The sequence below is a fragment of the Myripristis murdjan genome, chromosome 3 (assembly GCF_902150065.1).
Source record: "Myripristis murdjan chromosome 3, fMyrMur1.1, whole genome shotgun sequence".
In the NCBI taxonomy this organism is placed as follows: Eukaryota; Metazoa; Chordata; class Actinopteri; order Holocentriformes; family Holocentridae; genus Myripristis; species Myripristis murdjan.
The window spans coordinates 12,775,416-12,800,367 of NC_043982.1; the positions used below are offsets into that span (position 1 = coordinate 12,775,416).

General features: G+C 39.6%; 1 protein-coding gene across 4 annotated transcripts in view; it reads left to right on the forward strand.

Annotated features, from left to right (window-relative positions):
- LOC115379801 (protein diaphanous homolog 3) overlaps positions 1-24,952 on the forward strand; it is a 292,946-nt gene that overhangs the window by 67,271 nt on the left and 200,723 nt on the right. The gene's annotated exons all lie outside the window — the stretch shown is intronic.

The following is a 24,952-nucleotide window of genomic DNA, read 5'->3' on the forward strand; positions in this document are numbered from 1 at the left end:
AAAGATATTTGTCGACATCTTTTTTGACATTCATATCATTTGATAGATGATGGGATTTTTGGATGGCCTCAGTGCCTGGCTGAGTTAGCTGAGACATTTAGCAATTATTAGAAAATGGAGTGAATGGAGTCCACACACTAGATATTATGTGGCCATCAAACATCACATGGTAGAACACCATTAAATGTTGATAGGAGCATTTTATGTAGTGTGTGGACTCTTTCTATTCTGCACATGATTATCTGTCCAGTCCTAGTATTTGTCTTTTGGATGTGCATGCTTTCATAAACATTGTGCCATAAACCTAGAAATAAAGGGACTGAAAACCAGCCAAATTGGCCTAATGTTCATCACGTTGTAAATAAAGAGCCAAATCTGATTTCAAGCATTTATGGGATGATAATGAAATTGACAAGATGGCTTCATTAAAATCAACAGCGTCTTTTTTTCCATCATGTATGTCCCTGTCAAGTCACTGATTTTCAGATTATTTAAATGTTTCCTCAACATTTTCCCCATGGGGATACGTACATTGTATGTATAATGTATGTGCAAAGATGTTGTGTGGCTATACTTCACCACATATGTCGGGTCTGTCAGAGTCTTGTTTTTTCTTACTTGTGTCATGTTGAATTGTCTGTAGTGATTTATATAGTGTTGATTCAGTGAGAAGAGGTGCAAAAATATCAGACACTGGGAAGGTTTTTCTCATTGAGGTTTGGTGTGAATTGGTGACCTTGAGAAGCAGTTTGATTCATTATGCATTTCTTGGCACACTTTGTAATTTATTATCTTTGACTCACTCCTCTTTCAAGACGTCAAAATTTCCATTTTACATTATGGTTTCATTTTCATAAATCTGTTATATCTAGTTAATTTGATCATGTATGCATCATGTTTTTCATTTCATGAAGGCAAAAGGGAGAGAGATCATGCTTTTTTCCTTCATGTGCATACTTAATGGCATAATTTATGAAATGTTGTGAATTCGATTAGCTGCTGAAGAAGTGGGGAGGGAAGGATGGAAAAAAGCTTCTTTCTGTTGTGCATGTAAAGTTGTATGGCTTTTTCACACTTGGAAGTCTAAACCAAGGACCACCCCAAGATGCATGTTTTATTTACATAGTATACATTTGATCTGGTTAGTTTTGGCTTCATGTTTCAAGTATGCAAGTCCACTGAAGAACCTTACATGGCATACCTATGTTTTGTCATCATCACCTCTGTGGGCTGTATCTCCCTGTACTTGACATTGACTGATTTGTAGATGGATGAGAGTCTGATGCTGGTGTGTTGATTCGGCAGGTAGCCTTCTATTGCCTTTTTTCGCCATCTCATTGGTTGACAGTCAGTGTATCTTTTGGTCATTAAATTTTCCTATCAGAAATAGGTTTTAAAAAACAAAGAATTAGTGGTTATTTCATTTTTGTTTTGAAGTACAAAAGTTAAAATTAAATTGTTTTTCACGGCCAACAAGGGATGAACAAAATTTAAAAATGGTTTGATTGATTTTCATTTTCTATTTCAAACAACAAAAAATTAAAGCACTGGAAAACAGAAACCAAAAAAGGCCAGTTTTAATTTGTGTCTTTGCAGTATGCACTCCTGTGTACCCCTTCATCATCCTTCTTCCATATGTACATGCCATTTAGAAAATAAATTAGCATGATTTTCACCTTCCAAAATCATAAAAGCTTATTATGAAATTACACAATGCAATGTGCATGCATGTGGTTAATGGCATATCACACCTTTGTATACTGCTGCTGCAGTTTTTTTTATATGTAGGTGGCATTGCGCTCCTGTCCTCTCATATGCTCTCAAAACATAACTAAGCAGTGCTGGCCTTCTGCCAGCCAGTCAGGCTCCCTGGATGTCCTCTGCTCTTTCATAGAGTACAATCATGGCCAGCATTCATGGCCAGCAGTGTTTGGCAGTATTCTGTCAAATGATATTGGTCATTGCTGCAGAAATCATGGAAGGGGTGTGGGAGCAATGTAGGATAGACTAAGAACAGAATGCCACCGCTGCCCCCCTCACTCCATCCACTCCTTCTATGATTGCTATATACCAAGGCTGCAGTGGTATTCTGTTTTTGGTCCACTCTGCATTCTACTTTCACTCCTTTCTTAAAAATGATAATGTCAGTATCCAACTGATTAAGTTCATTTTATATATGTGTTTTCTTCTATTCAGAGAAATCAAGAGAATGAGCTGTTCATACCTGCTTGACAGTTTCGACTGTGTCTCCAGTCTTCCTCAGAAGCGTTATCCGACGTATTGCTGACGTGTCATTTATCAGCTGATCGGCCTGACAGTCCTGTCAGAGTCTGTCAGGCCGGCCACGCCCCCCTCTCCCTAGGTGGTCTTTGGAGCACGGAATCCCAGGTGTGCGAGAGGGTGTATGCCCCCTCGTCCCGGTTGATGGTGCCGTTTGCCCGCTTCCTGATCTCTGTAGCCTCTTTTATCCAACTTTGAATTTGTTGGTTTCCGATGTGATGATTTTCCCATTATCCCAGTCCATGATGTGGTTGTTCCTCCCGCAGTGATCTGTGATGGCTGATTTTAAATTTTCTTGCTTTGTCTTTCACACGGACTCGGAAAGACAAAGCAGAACAAGAAACTTATATAGACTTATATAGATAATGTCAGTATTTCGTGCAGACCTTTTCTATGGAGTATTCAACTGCACCATTCAGCATACCTTTGGTAGCCTTTCACTGCATTCTCACAGCTATACCTTGAGATGAGTCTCATGCTCAGATTGCTCTTCAGTTGCTTATTGTTAAACAGGGTTAATACCTTGCCAGCATGAACATTCTTTCATTTAGACAGTGACCGCAAGGATAGTGAAGAGATGTGATGTATCAGCTGAGGCTGATGAGGTCATGAGAGAGACTGTTTTGAATTAAGAGGACACTGATGATCTCAGTTATCACAAAAGTTTGTGTGGACAACACAGTGCTCACCAAGAAAGTGTGCTTTTTTCTAGTAATAAACCCTGGGTCACTCCTGCAAGAGGAGGGCCTGCAGGGCAGAGGACAAGGAGGAGCAGTGTGGGAGTGGATATTGAAATGATTTGGACATACAAGTGTCTAGGTGTCCACATCAACAACAAGCTCAACTGGACATATAACACATATTTAATATGCAAAAAAGGTCGAAAAAATTCTGATCTTTTAGGGTTTGCAGGCCACTGTTGAAGACCCTCAGTGATGGTGGTAGACTGGTGGACTAAGTGAGGGACATTATGGCAAATGCCTCTCACCCATTCCACACCCTCAGTGTAGGAAGGGAATGGTACCACATGTCCTTTGCCCCAGCTGTTGTATAGCACAGGCACACCATACTGTGGTCACAACATATGTGAAATATTTACACTTTTTAGGGCCCGAGCACTGGAACAGTGCGAAGCCCTATTGTGTTTTTCCTTCGTTTTTTTTTTTTTTTTTCCTATTATTACGTGTCATTAGGCCTTAATTTGACCCCCTAAACATGCTCAAAAACTCACCAAATTTGGCACGCTGGCCAGGTCTGGTGAAAAATTTGATAAAATGGACAAACGGACCCCCTAAGTGCAGAAATGGGCTCGGTAGCGCCACCTAGGCACACAAAGGCAGCCGCTGTCGCCCACAGGAATGTGATAGAAAGACCAAACCACTGCCGAAATGTAGGTCTCATCAAGCCCTACAATTCACGCGCTGACACCCCCGACCTAAAACCAACAGGAAGTCCGCAATTTGCGTTGCAAAGTCACGTTCTCACCCAAAATTCCGCTTTAAACAAAATCTATCTCCTCCCAGGGCGTAAATGGCAGCAACTTGAAAATTGCACAGATGACAGAGGACACAGTGCTGAACAAAAGTTCTGAAGGATTTCGTCATTACTCGTTTAGTTTGGATGTGATAACACCTCCAAGTCGGAGGGGCCAGAACCAAAATCTCATTTTTTCCCATAAAGTTTGGTGTGAAGAGGCTGACACTGGGCACTAATTAGGCCCCTGGAGTCTAAAGTAAAAGTCTGGCGGCTTTGAAAACTATGCAGATGGAAAGAGGACAAAAATTCCTACAAAAATATGTAGTTTTGATGTGGATTGGACCAAGTTTGTGGGAGCTGTGAAGAGTTTTCAAACATTTTTGACTCTGGTGTGCTCTGCTCTGCACTCTGCCTGGACATGTGACTCACTCTAGCTGCCTCAGGAATGCGCAATACACACCCATTGTAAGAGCTCAGAGGGAGCAGAAAACACTCTCAAACTAAAACTGCCATAACTCAAAAACGGTAAAAGATAGCAAAATCATGTAAATGGGAGATTTATAGATCCGAGTCTCGTGACTCGTTTAAACTTTGAATCAAGTCTGTCACTTAAACGGTGACCGAGCTGAGACACCTCAAAAAGGGGTGGGTTTTCTGGATTTCTCCACTGGATTGAATGAGGATTTCTCTGTCTACCTGCATTTTGGTGTGATCATGCCACAGCTGCCAGTACTCAAGTCAGTCACACACTAGGACATGCTAAGGGCGCCATCTGCTGGAGGGGCGCTGCTAGTGGCCAGAGGGGCACCAGCAGCGAATGTACTACCAGTGGGTTTTTGTTGGCGTCGTGTGTGTGTGGGTGTGTGTGTGTGTGTGTGTGTGTGTGTGTGTGTGCACGTGTGTGTGTGTGCACGTGTGTGTGTGTGCACATGCGTATGTGTGCACATGCGTATGTGTGCACATGCGTATGTGTGTGTGTGTTTGTGTGAGTGAGTGAGTGTGTGTGCCTGCATTTTGGTGTGATCATGCAGCAGCTGCCAGTAGTCCTGTCGGTCACACACTAGGACTTCCGCGGCCTTTCAAAATAAAAGCCCAAAACTCTTTCACAATAAAAGCACCGAAAAATACCCTTAAAACTGGCACAAACGGACGAATTGTCTGCACTTCGACACGCGCGCCGTCCCCGACGTGCACGGGGGGGCGAGGGCCCGTCCAACGCTGCTTGCAGCTTTAATTATAACCTGTTATTTTAGATTTTGCTTTGAAGGAAATGCAGTTCTAAAAAAGTGACTTTTTAGTTTAATGAACTGAGCGATCAATAATAAAGTGCAGCTGGAACCATGTTATGTATCCTATTCTGTGGTTGTCATTACTCCACTTGTAGACAGAGGACATCAACTAGGGCTGGGACCACTTACTGATTATTACAGGTGGATTATTGATAAGTAAAGCATATTGTTTTATTAGTATTTTTTTTTAAGGATAAATGTCACAGTGTGGAGGTAGGTAGGACCCAAACGCAGAAAACCAGGCAGACAAGCAGGCTTGAAGACTAGAATTCATGTTTTAATCTCACAGGAACTTGGGAACACAGGGAAACGCGCACGAACAATGAAGCAACCAAGACTGGATTGAAAACCAGACTTACATATATCAGAGACTAACAAGATAACAAGATATACCTGAGGCCTGTATCATGAAGCGGGATCAAGGCGTTAGCGAGATAACTTCAGGCTCAACTCCGGATTTTCTGTATCACAAAGCTGGTTCACCTCTGATCGGGATAGGAAACCTGTCCTAATCCTACATAAAGCACCGCCCCCTGGCCCATCAGCTGTTTGCCAAACCGTGGCCTGCCCAATCACTGAGGATCCCCTTGAACAACGAGTCCAAATGAGGAGAGCATTATGGCGTGAAAGGATTTTCCTTGACCGGTCATATCTGTAACATTTTGCCGACAACTCTCGGTATGAGAGAAAAGCTGTAATAGTGATGTGAAGCAGCACTTCAGCCTGGCTAGCAGCTGCCTGCTATACAGAGCTGACACTCTGTAGGAGAGGAACACAGAAATGAGAGATCATTCAAGGAAATTTGTTAATTAAAAGTATTTTTAGGGGCGTTTCACAACATTTTAGGGACATTTAAAATGGCACAATTAATTAGCTCTAAATATTTTTTGGGGAAAAATTATTCCTGGGTGAGAGAATGGGCCTGATTGACAGCTTGCTGATGCAAATGTGAAAAAGGATTATTTGTACCCTTCATTCAAGAGGGCGAGTCCGCCTTTATATTTGCCTTTTGTTCCTGTTCTAACGCAGCTCAGTATCTGATTTTATTCAGGCTATCAACCTGATGTGCTGACGTGATTGAATTTTGGCGTCCCCTTTATTTTATTATAGCCTGTATAACAGGCTATGTGGCCTGTATAACAGGCTATAATAAAAAGGCAAACTTATCAAATGCAATGATGTTCTTGTGTTGTGTTTTTGTGTTTTTACTTGCTCCCATGTCCTTTTAGCCCCTGAGGGTCACACCTGTTATACATGCAGCACATCTGTGCAGTGCAGTGAGTTCATGGGTTTCAGCGTCAGATGTGGACTCGAGCCATCGATGTGTAACTTGTGCATTTATGCAGTCGGCAATAGCTACATTGCCAAGCATTCCGCCTTCTCTTTGCGGCAGCCGCGGTGTTCGATTTAGTGTATAAATTTTGTTTTTCCTGCTCATACTTTTCCAGTATAATATGATGCTCCTCCGCCGTGAAATACGCTGTGCTTTTTTTCCTTGTCGCTCATGTTTGTGATTGGTTGGCTGCCTTGGAACCTGCCCCTTATACGTGCGCGTTCACGGCTCCTGATGAGGCAAACCTGGATCGAATGAGCAAGTTGATAACCAGCGTCGTGATACCGGTTATCCCTGATCACCATGATCTCGATTAGTGTATCCGGATAGGTTGGAGTAATCCAGCGAAAACTAAGCTTGCTTTGTGATACAGGCCTCTGGGGAAGGGGGCTGGAACACAACACTGGAGAACACAGTGCATAGGCTGAGGGAAACACTAGGGAGGGAACAGAACAATCAGGGATAATCACAGACTCAAGGCAGGTGTGGAACTGGGAGGAGCAAACAAGACTGAGTAACAAGACACAGGTGAAAACACTAATGAGTGACACAGCAGGGCAGAGGAAACTACATCAAACACGAGGAGAACACATTATGAACAGAACTCAAAGAACAAAGTCCACAAACACAGACTGTGGGAGGAAACACAAGAGACAAAGGAAACAGGAGTCCACAAATTCCAAAAATAAAGTTCAGGGGAAACTCAGAAGACAAAGTTCAAACAAATTCCAAAACCAAAGTCCAAAATACGGAAACATGGCAATAAATACAGACTGAGTTTCCAAATGCTCCCGTCCTGGTTCCTGGTCATAGTTAAAGTTGATATACTTTGCCATGACTGACTGCCGAGCGAACCTCAACATGATCAGTGGGAAATTTGTTGTGTAACATCTGGTTGCATTGAGAAAAGCACAACAAAGTGAAAAATGTCACTTGGAACTAACATTTTTATAAAAAGAAACCAACATCACCAACCCATCACCCTTGATTGTCGAGTAGGCTAGCTTTTAAACCACAAAGCAACAAGTACTCCATTAACGTTACTTTGTGTGAGGGGGAAAACCGACCCCCGTGCTGAGAAAATGAAGTCACAAATCAGACTGTGAATTCTGTAGTGGATGCATTTCCATTAATGTCACTGAGATACGTTCATTTAACATTTCCCCTTGCACCAGAAAAATGTTATTTGTAAGAACATTGGTGCTTTTTACCACTCCCTGTGGTAAAAGTATTCTGAAGTTGAACACAATAGGTGTTTTGGCAGTTTGATAGTAATGGAAATATGATACAAATTAGGCTTGGGCCGATATTCGATATTACTGAATATCGCAATATTTGCCGTCATATGCAATATTTTTCACAATATCGATCATCGAACAGTTGTTACGGCATCATCGGACTTTTATTTTGAAAGGGAAATGCACGCAGAACTGCCGTGACGGCGGCAAGATTTGGATATGCATGCAGCGTTTCAGTACACAGACATGGAGGATTTAGTCACAAAGAAGAATGCTAGCTGGCAAATTTGGCAACATTTTGGCTTTAAACCTGGGGAAAATGGCAAGCCGTGCTTGAAAAAGGTCTTTGACCGAAACGTCGTATTAAACTCTTCATTTCTGGAAGTTGGCCAGTGTGCGGGAATTCATCTTTTACTGCTTTGGACTGTTTTGTCCTTCTCCGACGCACCTGCCTGAGGAATAGATGTGCAAAGCTTTTGTTGTTCCTGAAGCCACAGAATGTAAATGAAGCCGTATGTCGTCTTTGCCGCAAGCAGGTGATGACGAGGCAGGGCAGCACCACAAATTTGCAGTCTCACCTCAGAGTCTATCACCCAGCGCAATTTGCCCAACTTGACTCGGTATTAGCTGGGGAGGGAACGGCCACCAGCTCCGGCACCAGCCACCACCAGCCAACAATCATCGGTGCGTTCTTATTTATGTTATTATTATTATTATTATTATTATTATCATTATTATTACACGGCTACGTTGAATAGGTCTGATAGGTCAATCACAGCATTATGCGGTCTGATATTTTGTAATAATAGACCGTTGCGCGCAGTTCTGTGTCCATAACAATATAATAACAATACATATATAATGTCTTTGGTGTTTGTCTTTGTCAGTTTTGCCAAATTTATCAACTCACTATCAATTTATTATTGAGACCTTGACATCAACATGACTGTGAGTCAGCTTCCTTCACAAAGTGTTGTGTTTGGCTTGTAAAGCCTTCTGTAGGTCTACTTCTTAAATCTTGCCACTGAGAAGCATGTAAACAGCTCAAACTAATACTGAAACTATTAAAAACTAAACTAAAATGAAAAAAAATTGTAAACAATAAAAACTAAACTGAACAGCAAATCCACTCTGGAAACTAACTGAAACTAAGCTGAATTGAAAATAAAAATTTAAAACGAAATAAAAATAGAAACTAGCCTAATGTAAAATACAAAACTATAATAGGCTAACTCTGGTCCGTGACTCCCCCTCCTCCCTCGTAGCATTCAAAAATCAAGTCCCGTTTCCCGATTTAATAGCCCAATGGCGCAATTCATCAGATTAAATGATATTTTTATTATTGAATAAACTTTCTTTAATGAATATACCAGAGGTCGGCAACCGTTAGGCTACCACTCAAAGAGCCATTGGACCCGTTTCCCACAGTAAAGAAAACACTGGGAGCCACAAAACCCTTTTGACATTTAAAATTAAATAACACTGCATTTTTTAATTTTTTTTTTTTGTCTTTATGCTATGTATAGCTAATCAAAACATAGGCTAATGTGTTGCATTTATGAAATCAATGAATGACTGCAGAGACAACGAAATTAGGCCTACATTTCTGCATGCAACAAAAATATTTTGAACTCCGAAAAAAAGACGCTGGGTTGAAGGTTACTTCAAGTAGTAAAGTAGAATAGCCTATTCAATGTCTATTTGAGTCCTTCTTGTATTTATGAAAAAAACGCCGAACTTAAATTATCCACTGGCAGCAAACCAAAAATGCCGTCCTCTCTCTGTGTGCCGTCATCCTTTTACTGGCGCGTGCAGTCAGCTGTAAACCTAAATAATAAAAGGACTATTTCACTGAACAATGAAAAAATATGAATAGGCTATATGCAAAATAATAGACAATTAAAATATTTATCATACTTGGTTAATGTGATTTCTGCTCCTGAACATCAGCGCACAGCGTCTGCACATCTGTGGTCCGTTTCACGAAGCAGATTCAACAAACTCCGAGTCTTACCCCGAACTCTGAGTTGATCTACTCTGAGACAGGAAACTCTGAGTTTTCGGTTCCAGAACAGCTGATTTGAGTTAGTTTGATCAACTTCACCTGGAGTTAAGCGTGTGCACCACAGCTATAAAAAGATAGCGTCAATGGAGACCCGATTTGACGAGTCACCATGGCAACGGGGAAGCCTTGGGCTGCGTTTTTCACCCAAGCTGAATTGGAAATCTTAATGCATTCATGCAGCGAGTTTGTACTTTTTTTTTTTTTTTTTTTTAAGTGCAACACCACCGCAGCAGCAAAGGAGAGGGAGACGGCGTGGGAGAACACTGCTGCTTGGGTCAATGCGTAAGTTTAAATGTAGTCCGTTACAATCACAATAATATTACAGGGAAAACTGCTTGAATGGTAGCCTATTAATTTATTTCATTTAGGTGCGATCCCGCACTTGGCAACAGCTTAAGATGAAATATAAAAACATTGTTCAAACAGGTAAAACATCTACGCGCGGTCTTATAACCATCTCCCGACGAATATTTAATTCTCTGCTCAGTAACACGGCACCTTCATCCACGGGATCGTTGTCGAAAGGACATGCCATGTTCGTGAAAAAATGTTGCCACCTAACTAGGCTACTAATGGACTTCTAATAAAGGCCTACTGACTGTTTTTTTTTTTTTTCTTTTTTCAATTATTTCTTAAATAACAGACGGCAGAACTAATACGCTACGCCAAAACTTGCCTGTTGACTGAGGAAGTTAAATACCATGTGTGGCTGAAAGAGGGCGGACACAGAGAGAAACTCGAGGTCTCATGAGAAAAACCTGGTCCCGACCAGGTTAGTTTCATGGAGTCTGTTACTGCGGTAACTGACCGAGAGCTTAAGGGCCCACTCACATTGGCAAGTTTGAGCCCGTATCGTGCTAAAGCCAAAATCCCCCCCTCCCCAGTCCCCGGCTGGCCTGCACTCACATTACCTAAAGCCCAAACGCGCCCAAGCACGATTGCCCCCGGTGTGTACGTCATCACGTTGAAATACGACAACAGGCATGGCCCGACGTCATTATAAATCAATGTAGTTCAAATACATTCATCATGTCTTCCTTTTAACTAAAAAACGTTTTTGGTCCTTTTAATCAGACATGGGATGTTTATTTACCTTGACAGTTTCGGAGGTAACTTCCTCCTTCTTCAGAAAGGTCCAACTGACAGCCGGAGCGGCACCTGTCAGATCTGGCAGACCGGGTGGCCGCACACCGCGCGGTGCCGCGGCCGGTGCCGACGCGGTGCCGGCCAGCACCAGGTCTGCCGGATCTCCGCACACAGACTGCTGTACTTTCATTATAAACCGACTTTTGTTTATACCAGCACTACGGACAGACAACATGGTTGATTATTGATTGCGCAACACGGCCATTCGCCGGTAATCAAGCTGCTGGATAATATTGAGATGTTAAATTTTGGATATCGCCCAAGCCTAATACAAATATTGAGAATTATCAATAATTTTGTCCCATTATATTGATTTTCAGAATGCCATATCAGCCCAGCCCTGACATCCACAGATTAGTACCCTACATACTTACCATTATGTTTAGGGTTGGATGATTAATTAAATGTCACAATGCTTGCACCAAAGTAAATGTACAGTTGTTGCCAATAAACAGTGAATCAGACTCTGAGTGTGTGGTGAGGGGGTGTTTCTGAGCTGCTATGACAGGCAGGTCCCTAGCAGTTTTGTCTCGGTTGTCTCCTGCACTCAGATGCAGATTGTTGCTTTGGGCTCTCTCTGTCTGAGGTTGGGGATTAGCAACTTTGTAATACATTATCATATGCTCTGCCAAAACCCCTTTAACGGGATTCAAAAAGCTTGGCTCAAACATTTAGTCATCACTGATTTTCTGAGCACACCAACCCCCACTCACACATACTCTCTCTCTCTCTCTCTCTCTCTCTCTCTCTCTCTCTCTCTCTCTCTCTCTCTCTCCCTCACACACACACACACGCACACACACACACACACACACAGTTTTGCTTTTTGCCAGAGCAAACCATTTTGACGATTGCTGTCATGGATACACAGTTTGTGGAAAATAAGAGAGGACACAGTGCATCGCTAGACTCAAGCCTTTCTCATGTAAATCAGTTCCGTCATGCTGGTCATGGTTGAGTGGGGATGGCAGTGGCCTTGCATCATCTTATGGACTGCTTGCCTTGTATTTCATCCATTATCATTTCTGTTGTTTGATCTGTTGTGCCTCTGGACGCGGGGCTATCGTGCTCACCTTGGAGGCAGTAGAATATTTTGTAGTCTGTGGCTGCCTCTGACTGTACTATGTTTGGTGGTTCTGATTGAACAGCTGATTGATGTGAACGTGCCTGATTACACTGTTGAGTGATGTTTCCATTACTGGCTGCGTTTGCTGTGGCTGACATATATTTTCATCATCACCATTTTTTTTCTGTCTCAATTCTGGACTTTCTTCTCTACTGTATGCGGGGGAAGTGGTAAAATGCTTGAAGCTTCTTACCTAATGGATGCTTTTATTATTAGTAGGCTTGACTATCACAATGCTCTTCCATCTAGTCTACTCTCAAATAAGGCATAAATCAGTTGCAGTCGATTGTCCGTATACTCTTTACTCATTACCTCTGCTGATAGAGTTTGATTGGAGCTATGTTTTTGTCCCAATCCACCTTTTTGTTTGTTAGCAGGATATCTCAAAGTTATGAATGGATTTGCACAAAATGTATGGAAACTTGATTTATGAGCCAAGAAAGAGTTGATTAACTTTTCAACCTGATTGGTCAAAAGGGGATATGGCTATAGATGCTGTAGATCACAACAGTGTGTATATCCTCTGAATGGATTCATGTAACATAAGAGAACTGCATTGAATGGTCGGAGGTATGCTCTCTACTGAGTGCCCTCATTTTATTTTTTTTATTTATTTATTTATTTATTTATTTTTTTAATTAGTGTATAAAGCACTAAATGCCCTTGGCTCAGACTACATGTCAAGATGCTTTTAATTTATGAACAAGGAAGGTCTCCCAGGTTCTATGTGAATTTCCTTTTAAATGCTGTGAAGTGCAGAATGAAAACCTTTGTTGAGGCAGCATCAGTGTCTGTGCTCTTAGCTGTTGGAATAGCCTACCAGAGGATATAAGAGTGACTTAAAATATATGTGTTACGAAACATAGACTCTAAACATATCTTTTCAGCTTAACCTGATTTTACTATTTTAATCCCCAATTGTTATTCTTTTTATTTTATTCTACTTACATTTGTTTTTACATTTTTGTTCTTAAAAAATCACCATACTTTTCAGAACTTAACATAAGCAATAAAAATAAGCAATATATAGCCTAATAACCTAGATAAATGAAATTCCAGCGCCCTAAATGTAAGTGATAAAGTTGTGTGGGGTGATCCATGGCTTTGTAAAAAGAACCAGCATCCGGGGGGTTGTCAAACAATGCAGTTGCCAGTAACTCTCAAATGTTTAAAATATACAGTAGAATATGGTATTGGCCCCTGGCTGTTGTCTTTTTGGAGGTATTTGTGACTTAGTTCATATTTAAGCATAATTGTGAAAACACCTGGACCTGGTCATCGGATACCTGGACTACAGATGTACAAGATATAAAAAGCTATGCACAGACTAGAACTCATTTTATTGAAATACATGATTTCTACTGTATATATATACTGTCAGAGAGCTCTGATGCACCTTTCACACTTCTATGTCATTTCCAAGACATCCATGACAAAAACACAATTTTAAAAAAAGCAGAAAAACACTCATCAGGATGCCTGAAGACGCTTTTTTTATCAGATGAGAGATGAGCAAAATTTGTGAAAATGTACCCGTTGTCCTCTTGTTTTGGTGACAATAGCATCTGATGAGCATTCAGCCCATGTTTCAAGTTAACAGTGCAGTGCTAATCTGCTTAATGAGTTTTTGAGGTGCAATACCAGCAGTAAACAAACACAGAATGTTGCCGCTATCCTGTATAGCAAAAGCAATGCAGAGATGAAAAATGTAAATGTTACAGCTGATAAAGGTTGATTAAGTACGGAAGTTTAAAAATTGCAAGATGATACCTAGGGTCAGTACCAAGGGTCCAAGTTTTGAAATACTCAGTCAAAATGTAATGCAGAGAAATTATCAGCTACCATGCAACATCTTGAAGAAGAAATAGCCTGCGTTCGTGTGTGTAGACCATAGAAATGGAATTGGGTAGATTTGGAAATGGTTGTTGATTAATGACAAGCCTGAGTATTTCCGGGTGGTTTCCTTTGCCAAGGCAACAGCTTTTGCATTCACTAATGTCAGTGCATTGGCAGAAGAGTTTGTTTTGTTGGTGAGGGCCTGATGTACAGCTAATGGAAAACATCTTGCCACTTATTTAGCAATATTTTTTTTGTTAACAGGTAAATAGGTAGGTAAATATGCTGGTTTTCCTTTCAACATTACCTTGAGCTACCATGGCAGATAATACTGTCTCTCTACTGCAGTTTTAGTTCAGTAACAGGATTGTACAAGTGCTGCTAATTACAACCTGATGACATTTGAAACCTGCACCATAGCCACATTTCGTGGCCAAAATCAAATGTATTTTTGTTAAAATCAGCAGTGAATACCTTCTATTTCCAATCATTTTTGTAAATACTTTTTTTGCCACAATAGAAGTGTCAATAAAATTATTTCATTGGTACCCCAAAGATGGCTGCCAGTTGGGCCATTAGAAACTCTATAATCCCCCATTCAATGCCGTTTCAACTCATTCCATTTCTTGTGTGGACATACATAAAAAACCACAATGAATTCCTCTATAACTACAGTGATAGAAATAAGGGTTGTATTATGTTTTTTGACTGCTTTGAATTTTTCTGAAGTAACTGTTTCACTGCAGTGTCTACAGTCCTGCACTTTAATTATATATGTTAGGAAAGGCCAATATGATTGTGATATTGACAGTTGGTCATCGGTGAGTTTAGAATGACCAAAGGATGTTTGTGAATTGCTTTTTCTATCTGTGGTTCCAAATTTGAATCAATATCTCAAGGAATAAGCTCTATTCTTGATGGATAGCCACCTTTATAAGGAAACATTCCATATTGCACCATGTAGACCTAGCTAAGTGCAATTGCACTTGTATTAATACAAAATCAATAGTGGTCCATATGGCCTCATCTGGGAATCGAGCCCCACTGGCTCTTTGTGGTTTCAGTAGTTTATAGAAGCAGTTTGATTTAACAGAGCCAAGGTATTTGAGCTTAGGACAATGAGTCACTGGCAGCATACTCCACCTTTTCCCTTGTACCTCTATCATTTTCTGTTCTTCACATCATCATGCATCATTGCCCTCTTGTCTTTCTCATTCCTCTCATTCCTGACTTATTTTTTCCACTCTCTTAAACCCTCTTTCTTCAGATTTCTCACCTCTTACCAAATCCTATCGCTGTCACAGCACCATTTTAAACTTCTCTCTTCACTCCCAGTCCCACTCTATCATTCTACAGTACCTTACTCTCCGTTCTTGCCACACTCCCTCTCTGTTCACCACCATCTGTTACCAACATTTTTATCCTTATCCTCTCCTCAGTCTTTTTCCTTTCCCCCATTCTCTATGCTCATTCCTTCTTTCCTCTGTCACAGAATGGGGGTTGTGTACAATATCCCAGTAAAAAAAAAGCTAAGGGTGTGATGTAAAGGCCATAATTTCCCCAGGGCCCAATAAAAACACTACCCATGTCTCACTTTTCACCACAGGGGATTGCTTAGGAAGTAACAAATATAGTGTAGATATTTCTGAAGAGAATGATTATTTTTCTTCTTCTTTTACTCTTTTGTTCACACTAGCTCCTCTTCGTGAATTCTACTGACAGCCTAATTGATTAATAATATCACTGATATTTTTGGGAACTGAATGCAGTGATGCTACTTTTTCACTGCTCATTTTGATTCCAAGTGATAAACTTAGAAAATGTATTACTGTATAGGCCATTAAATTGGCATCACTTGAACAAAAATTGAGGTGTAATCAGTTTTCCTGTATAAATAGGTTGAACATGGTTGGGTGTACTTTGAATGGATTTCTGATAATATCTTGGTATTAAATTTTAGTTTTGCAAAAAACTTCAGATCAGTAATTTATTTTAGCCATTAATGGATATCAGCAATTGTATTATTACTTCCCCAGAAACTGATCATATTTAGTGCACAGAAATTGTTTTTATGTTAGTTGTTTGGTTTGTGTATGTGGTCATTGGATTTTCCTTTTGAGATATGGGAGTTAAAAAACAAAACTGAACAGTTATTTGATTTTTGTTTCAAAATACAAAAATGTATAGCTGCTGCGCAGCGATGGGTCGGGTCCGGGCATTTTTAGGCAATTCTAAGCAACAAGCAGAAGAATATGAACTTAAATACAAACTGAACTGATTGACACACCTGGTAAGAAAGGGGCAGGACACAGGCCACAGGGGACAGATGATTGGCCAAAACACAAAAAAGACATGCAACACGAGAGTGGGGCTAATGAGACAATGCAGGGCAAGTGTGAGGACAAACAAGCTGACAAGACTATGGAGGAACAATAGGGACAAAATGAACACAGCAGACTAAAATACAATAAACATTATAGCTGCTGTGCAGCAATGGTCAGGGCCAGGCAATTTTAGCCAATTCTGAGCAACAAGTAGAGAATAGGACGATAAAAATAAAGGTGGCGTTCTTATGTGCATTTTGCATAATTTGAGACTTAAACTCACAGTTTCTGGCATGAAGGACAACGCTTTATCTCACTGAGCTAATTGGCAAGTGTCAATTTATGTGAGGCTTTACAAATTGACTAAGCCAGACACATGACAGCAGCTGCCTATGTATGGAAAGGCTGATTTCAAACCACTGTAAAATAAATAAGTCATGAAGACAAAAATCTGACAATGATGATCTGGCATGGGACTGGACCTTTGTGCAAAGTTTGGTGAGTTTTCACACATGGGATTGTTGCACAAGCTGAGGCTTGAACTCACAATCTTTGACACCGAGGACTGGCCTCTATCTCACTGAGCTAAAAGATCACCTGTAGCTTCACAAATGGACTAAGCCAATCACTGATGTGCAGGACAGCAGCCATCCATGCATGGAAAGGCAGATTTTAAACAGCTGTCAAAAATTCAGTTATCAAAACAAAAATCTGAAAATACACATATTGCATCTATACAGCATGGAGATGTTGATCATTTGTTTTTAACACTAATTGATTTGCTCCATTATTGAAAAACTGATGTTTAAAAATGCCATTTTTACATTGACTCCAATTGTTCACATGAGAGCAAAATTCAAAATGCTGTCAAAAATTCAGTTTTTGAGATAAAATTCTGAAATTTGCCACACATCATCTGCCATGACTCTAGAATTTTTTTCAATTTTTTTCATGAGCATTGAAGATTTATTCAGCAAGAATTTGCATTTATATGCTTACAGTACCGTTTACAGTCAAACATTTTGATGCACTGTAGGCTCAATTTTTGATAAATCAAAAATCTGAGAAACAACGTTTGTGTAGGACAGTCTGAAGATGCTCTGTAGCAAGTTTGGTGTCAATTGAGCAAAAATTGTGGGAGGAGATAGGTTTAAGACGTTTTACAGATTTTGATGGATGTGATGGATGAGATGTGATGGATTTTCAATAGGTTTAAGTGACAAAAGTTTCTTCAATATTGAGGCTACAGTTTGATGAAAGTTGTGAAGTTGTAGCTCATATGGTTGATTTGTTATGAATTTTCAAAGTTTTGAACTTTAGAGGCTTGCTATAACGCCACTATCAGAACTATTGGCTTGAGTTTGCAGGTGAGGTAATCTGGCTGGACCTTTGTGCAAAGTTTGGTGAGTTTTCACCCTTGGGAAGTATGATTTCCTCGGAAGAAGAAAGAAAGAAAGAAAGAAAGAAAGAAGAAAGAAAGAATTCCTGGAAATACAATAGTGTCCTGGCAGCTTAGGCTGCCCTTACCCTAAAAATTTAAATAAAAGGCCTGTACATTTTTCTTTTTTTTCATGGCCAGAAAATGAATGATGCAAAATTTTCTTTTCTATGCTGTATACAAAAAATAAAATGACTAGAAAACAAAAAAAACAAAAACTTTTTTTTCATAGTCTGTCATAGAATGTTGTCACTGACAAGGCAATGACAGCACCGATGAGAATGGTGCTGTGCTAATGTTAGGCTACAGTCTATCTCTGTCTTTTGCCAAACAGCCCTATTTTGCCCACTATTCTAATTAGGGCTGCAACTAACGATTATTTTAATAATCGATTAATCTGTCAATTATATTTTCGATGCATCGATTAATCGGAAAAAAAATTCCACCCCTTGTTTAAAAAACAGAACATTATTTTAAGTTGACGGTGCAAAAAGGTGCTCAGACAATATTGCATGAATGTCCCTGAGCTGTTTAAGTTATATTAAATTATAAATAATTTAAAAAAAAGAAGAAATAAATCCATCCATCCATCCATCATCCAAACCGCTTATCCTCACAAGGGTCGTCGGGGGTTGCTGGAGCCTATCCCAGTGCTCATTGGGCGGAAGGCAGGGAAACACCCTGGACAGGTCGAAGAAATAAATGTTAAATTTAAATTAATTGGAGACTGACTATTATTCTTAATGGTTTCACACACCACTTTGAAAAAATACAGCAATGTGTCTGTGAAGCTACACATCCCTGAAGGGGATACAACTCATAACATCCGAAATATAATTTTTAAAAGATATTTTTTTAAAACTATTTGTGGAAATGTTTACTTATAGATGCAAATGAGATGACTATTAACACCAAAGTTCCACTGTTAAAATGATATTTACAGTATGAATTGTGGTTTAAAAATATTTGGTAGTGACCAGTTTTATTTTTTCCACTATAAGACTTCCATACATTATGTGCACTAGATGCCTCCTGCCCTCATCTCCTACTGCTGACTGTTAGACCCTCTCAGCAGGTTGAAGCTGCTAGTTCACAAACTATATGAGGGAGCCCACTACCACAAGGTTAATGATCCACACGGTGACATTATGTTATTGATGTGACGTGCAAATGAGAGATAGAAAAAAATGATCGTCTTTTTGGTGCGGGTGTGCACGCACGTGTCCGTGCACTCCGTGCCTCCCCCGCTGTTAATGCCGCACTCTACTTTTATGTTAAAGTTCTCCCACACTTACAAGATTTGAGTTTGACTGTTTCCTCCACTTCTGCCATGACAGTGGCTCATCTCAGCTCCGTCTGCAGGTGAAGGAAACTGCTCCGCGACACGGCGAGTGACAGGTTAATCACGTGACACAATGAATCAATAATGAAATTCGTTGCCAACACTTTTAATAATCGATTTTTATCGACTTTATCGATTCGTTGTTGCAGCCCTAATTCTAATCTGAATGTATAAATGATTTAACTTTATTATTTATACTCTAACCATAATAATTATTTTGTATACAGATTGACTCAGCTGTTCTCTTCTGTACATGAGACTGAAAATCATGCAACAGTTTTCAGCCTTTGAGGCTGCAGGTAAGTGGACTGAATCAAAAGAAATTGGTGGGAAAAAAATCTTACTTTCACTAGAATCATAATTTTTTCATCTTTTATTTTTATTGCCAAGGCTAATACACTTTTGCACCGGCAATTAAACAGAGTAAGGTCTAGCCCATGAGTGGGCAACTTATTTGCCATAGGGGCTGGTATAAATTTGAGAGATGATTTGAAGGGTCAATGAAGTGTGTTTAAAACTGCTTCTTAAACCAGTTTTCAGTTAAGTCAGTGAATTTGACTCTGATATGCATTCAAACCTTCAACTATAACAATAACATTGTCATAAAATAATTTCTCTTATTGTAAATGATGGTTTAATAGGTATAGATTCATAGGCATTACTGTTTGGCTTTCTACATGCTCAGCACTACGTAGTAACTGGTGCACCCGCCTATCCAAATCGGGAGTACTCAATTTGAATTGACAGTAACATAGTGTTAATGCTGCTTGACCAGTGAAAATGTAGCTGGAACTATGGAACACCACCTCTAGTAAACTGTTAATGCCTTAAACTGCTTTTTTAGTGCAAGAGATCACTGTTTTGACAGTAATTAAATATATAGAAGCGCACACTAATAATGCAAATTGATTAGTAATTGTCATGTTGTAGGCCAGATTTTATTGGTCATGGCGCTGCATCGGGCCCCCAGGTCGTATGTTACACATGCCCAGTCTAGTCAAAGAGTACAAGCAATCTAAGTTCTTGGTCTAGCTGCAGACCTACAGACCCAGCTCTATGGCTCTGTTGGCTGAAATGAGAATTTTGTGTTCAAAATAAAAACCTGAATAGTAAGTAGTAATAGTATGTTTCTGTCTGTCTGGAACACACTCACTGATCTATAGTAAAAAGTGTGTTTTAGTATTATAGATCACAGGCAGTGCTCCACGGCTGGGTGGAACTGATTGAAAAGAATCCCACCCTTGAGATATGAGAGAGTTAATTAACATCTGATGTAAACGTAGGCCTATATAAACATCCCAAATGAAAGCCCTGGGTTCTGTATTTAGACATTGTTAAATCTTACTATTGTATCTCTTTTGAGATGCAACATTTGCATTTTAATAGACTGTATGAGCCTACTTCATTTGAAAAAGCACTTCCAGCATAACAATTACAACCTCTTAGTCAAAGCCCATTTTTAAGAGAATCACATGAAAGGCATACATTTACAGTTTGATGCATGTTGTAATCTAAATAAGCACAAACAGTAGGTAACTGTATTTATTTATTTATTTATGCCTACCCATCGAGGGAGTCCTACCCTGCCACAGAGCAGGGTCTGCAGGTCTGCAGCTACTGCTGGGTATGAGCATGAATGTACTACCGATCAAATATTTGGTTTTTGGCATGCTTGTCAATGACAACATTCAGTGTCAGAATATTAAAAGTTGCTTGTTTTATTTTTGTTTTCTTGTAATTTTATTTTGTGTTATATGACATAAAAAAGGAAAACCAAGCCATTTTTAAATTTTGCATCATCCATTTTTGACCATGAAAAAGGAAAACTTATTTCAGTTTTTATTTTTCTATTTTAAAATTAAAATCAAATAACATTATTTTTGTAATTTGCTTCTTTGAAAGGAAAATCCAGTGGCCAGAAGATACACAGATCTTGTTCATCAGCCATAGAAATTTATATCATCTTCACATTTTCCTGTAGTGCTACATCTAGTCTTTCTGTAGCCGGCAAAGATAAAGTGTCAGTGAATATTAGCTTTATCTGCCATCTGCCATGGGAGTGCAGACTTTTGCCTTGTAACTGTAATGTTATAAGGAGTGGGAGCTCAGTCTACAGGATATAGAAGCAGAATATAATTTGGAAGCTGCAAATTTGCTGTGATCCCTGAGGGATATATAGGCTGGTCACTGGAGGGTGGTACCAACTGAAGCACCAGCAGAGCCCTGTGCTTTGTTCTGCTCTGTGGTACAACATCACAAGCAAAGTCCCGAATCCTGACGTCTATGGATTTGCTTGTGTATGAAGAACAGTCTGTAAATTCACAATAACACTGTTTGATGTAGTAGTGAAATAGACAGTATATTAGCTCTGTGTCTCTTGGTTCCATTTATCATCATCCAAATGTCTGTAACCTTCCAACTCAACCCACAGCTTTATAAATGCGAAAAGGCTGGCAACAGCTTTCCATCCCTAATATCAACCTGTTGTATTTGTACAATGTGTCCTCCCTCTCTCTTATACTGTAGCTTTTGCTTCATTCTTGTCTTTCCCTATCCCCAATCTAGCATCACTGAATGATGAGTTAGTTCACATTGCTTTAAAACATTCATTCATTCATTTATTCATTCATTCAACCTTTATTTGGATTCGGAGAATCATTGAGAGCAAGCCCTCATTTACAATGATGCCGAATGTACAACAACCATAAAAACAATACGGAATTACAATACAATAACAAAAACAGAATAAAACAGGGATTAAAACAGAATAAAACAGGGATTAAAACAAAATAAAACAGGGATTAAAACAAAAAACAGGGAACAAAAACAGAATAAAACAGGGACAAAATTAAAAGCAGTTTCAATTATGAGTAAAATAATCAGCAATCAAAGATTTGAACTGGTTGAGGTGTACAACTGATTCAAGCTTCAAGTCACATTGCAAAGTGTTCCAGCTGTGAGCTGCACAGAAGCTAAAAGCAGTTTTTTCTAAGTTCAGTACGTGGGCGCGGTACTTGGAGCAACAAAAAAATTGGTAGAGCGTGTGGAGTTATTCCTACTGGACCACCTCAATAGAGAGCTCAGATAATGAGGAAGCCTTCCAATGAGGGCTTTATAAATGAAAACAAGCCAATGCCTATTCCGTCTGACAGACAGGGAAGTCCAGCCAAGTTTATCGTACAAGACACAATAATGGACAAAATAACTGTCACCAGTAATAAATCTTAAGGCTGAGTGGTAAACAGCATCTAATGGTTTTAGGGTGGCAGCAGATGCATGGCGATAAATGACATCACCGTAATCCAGGACAGACAGGAATACTGCCTCAACTACCCGCTTCCTGCAGGACATAGGAAAGCTGTCTCTATTTTTATAAAAATACCCTATTTTCTGCCGCAGCTTGGTAACAAGCATGGCAATATGAAACTTAAAATTAAGTTTTTGGTCCAGCCAAATGCCAAGATATTTATATTCTGAGACCCTCTCTATATTATGACCATCCCGGGTCGTGATACACAGTGGTACGTTGATATCAACATCACTACGAGAAAACAGCATAAATTTAGTCTTGTTTGGATTCAGTAATAATTTCAATTTGAAAAGAGCATCCTGAAGTGTGTTAAAAGCCTTTTGAACGGTTTCAACAGCAGACTGAGCAGTATAAGCAGAACAGTATAGGACTGTATCATCTGCATAGAGATGAGCATTACAGCCTGTTATAGAATTTGTAATATTGTTAATGAAGTCTGGCAAAACAGTGGAAATGTCTCATTCCTCATTTTTTCTACCCAGCCTGAGCCCCATCATTGTTAAAGGAGCCTTACTCCTGCCAAGTCCATCTTGTTCAGTTCACATGTGTATAGCACTCCCACCCACCCATGCTGTCTCCCACGTACCTCCACAATGGGGCATGGGCGAAGGTACATGGATGTAGGAGTAAGGGAACAAAGACTCCTTTGTTTTAAAGAGCCTCTTGAGTGCTTCAGTACTGTGGACATGAGCTAGAGAGAATTGCGAAGAGGCCCTTATTATTGTCAGGAGCTCTTAATCATGATGAATCCATCTTCTCTGAGCCCCATTTTGTTTTTCATAATTAATAATAATGCAAATTTTAAACACTGACACAAACACTACCACCATCATTAGCCAAACACCAAGGGTTATGTAAAGTTGTGTAATAGCTCAGGGTTTACTGATAGTACCTGTGCTCAGGTAAGATTTTAATCCTTTTAATAGTGTTCCAGACATGAGTATCCAGATGTGTCCTTGAGTGTTATTAGCATTTGCCATTAAAATGCCCAAGCTCTAATTGTTACTGATCCTGGCTTGCCAGACTGGTTCTCTGGCTAAGCTGGTGCTATAAAGACTAGTGACACGGATTAAAATCTTGCTTCAGTATACTGCTACACTGCCTCTGTGACGACTGTAAAGCATTACTGTCTTGCTACACCACAACACCGATGATGACACATCAAAGCTGTATGATACTGTGCAGATTTGCACTTGCTGATTGTTGTGCTGTGTTTATGTTTGACAGTTTTCCTCAGTGTAGTTAAGGGTGCAACCTGAGATAGTATATATAGGGAGATATTACACTTACAATAATATGTGAGGCCACCTCTATGAAGCTCGTTTTTTCTTTTTTTTTTTTTTCTTTTTTTTTTTTACTGTGTCTTGGTAAAAATGATCAGACAGTAGTTAAGAACATACAAATTTCTATGTTCTTGTGAAATCTGGAACCATTAAGGGAAAAAATGCTTTTTCCCCTTAAGTTATTCAACCAGCCAACATCACAGTGATCATTTTATAAGATTTAACCCATGTGTTCTCATTCCCAAATCGCCAAGTAACAACACTTTGTCATGCCCTTCCACGTCTGATGCCGACATTAAAGGCACCCTTAATTGTCTGACAGAGCTGCAAAAGGCACCCATTTGAAGCTAAACTCTTCAAAGGCACCCTTTGGCGTCAGTATTAGACATGGGGGGTAGTGACGTAGTATAAAGAGAAAGAAAGTTGTTGTAGGGAGGTGCTCGGAGTGGATAGCAGGCGTACAAGTTAACATATTTTCTTGCACAAGACCTGAGTTTGAAGCAAGACACAACACTTTGTGAATGAAGTGAGACTCATTTGCTTGTGACCGAGACTGTACTTGTCCAATTTCTGTTTCGGTGTCGAAATATAACCTTTCCCTAACCTTTGTTTTGTTGCTTAAACCTAACCGTGTGACACTGAGATGTGCTATAAGTGAGAAAGCGCAGTGCGTCTCATACCCTTTGGTGTCAGTATCAGATGCAGAGGGGGCATGACAAAGCTACAATATTTTACGACCTGGGAATGAGAATGCGTTGTATAGCCTACTCTGTTCAAGTGCTCAGCACTACCCCCATTGGCCAAAAGTCTATAATTGTATATTGTATATAGGATTGTATATCGGAGTGTATATACATACTTTCTATTCTATTTTTATTTTTATTTTATTTTTATTTATTTTACTTGCACAGTGCTGGAGTTGTTGCCACTGCATTTCACTGCTCATGTACATAAAAATCTTGAATCTTGAATCTTGAAGACAGAACTTTTTTTTCTGTCTCAGCAGTTAATGGTGGTGGTTTGGGTTTCTCTACATAGGCCTTGGTTCAACTTTTATCCTTACTCAAAGACAAAACAATTTATTTGGCCATCAGTGGTCCAAAAATGACCGATGTGCTGAGTGCATCTGCTAGTTCATCTTTTTTGCGATTTCTATCAACCACCTGTAGCCTTGCACTCCTGACCCTTTATTGACCAGGTGTTTTTCATTATCTCAATCATCCCCTGGTGATCTCTGCTGCTGTTACTGATAAGTTACTATGGCTGTTGATGCTCACAGTCCCACTCTCCTTAACCCAAATAAATAAATAAATAAATAAATAAATTATATATGTATATACAGTACAGGCCAAAAGTTTGGACACACCTTCTCATTCAATGCGTTTTCTTTATTTTCATGACTATTTACATTGTAGATTCTCACTGAAGGAATCAAAACTATGAATGAACACATGTGGAGTTATGTT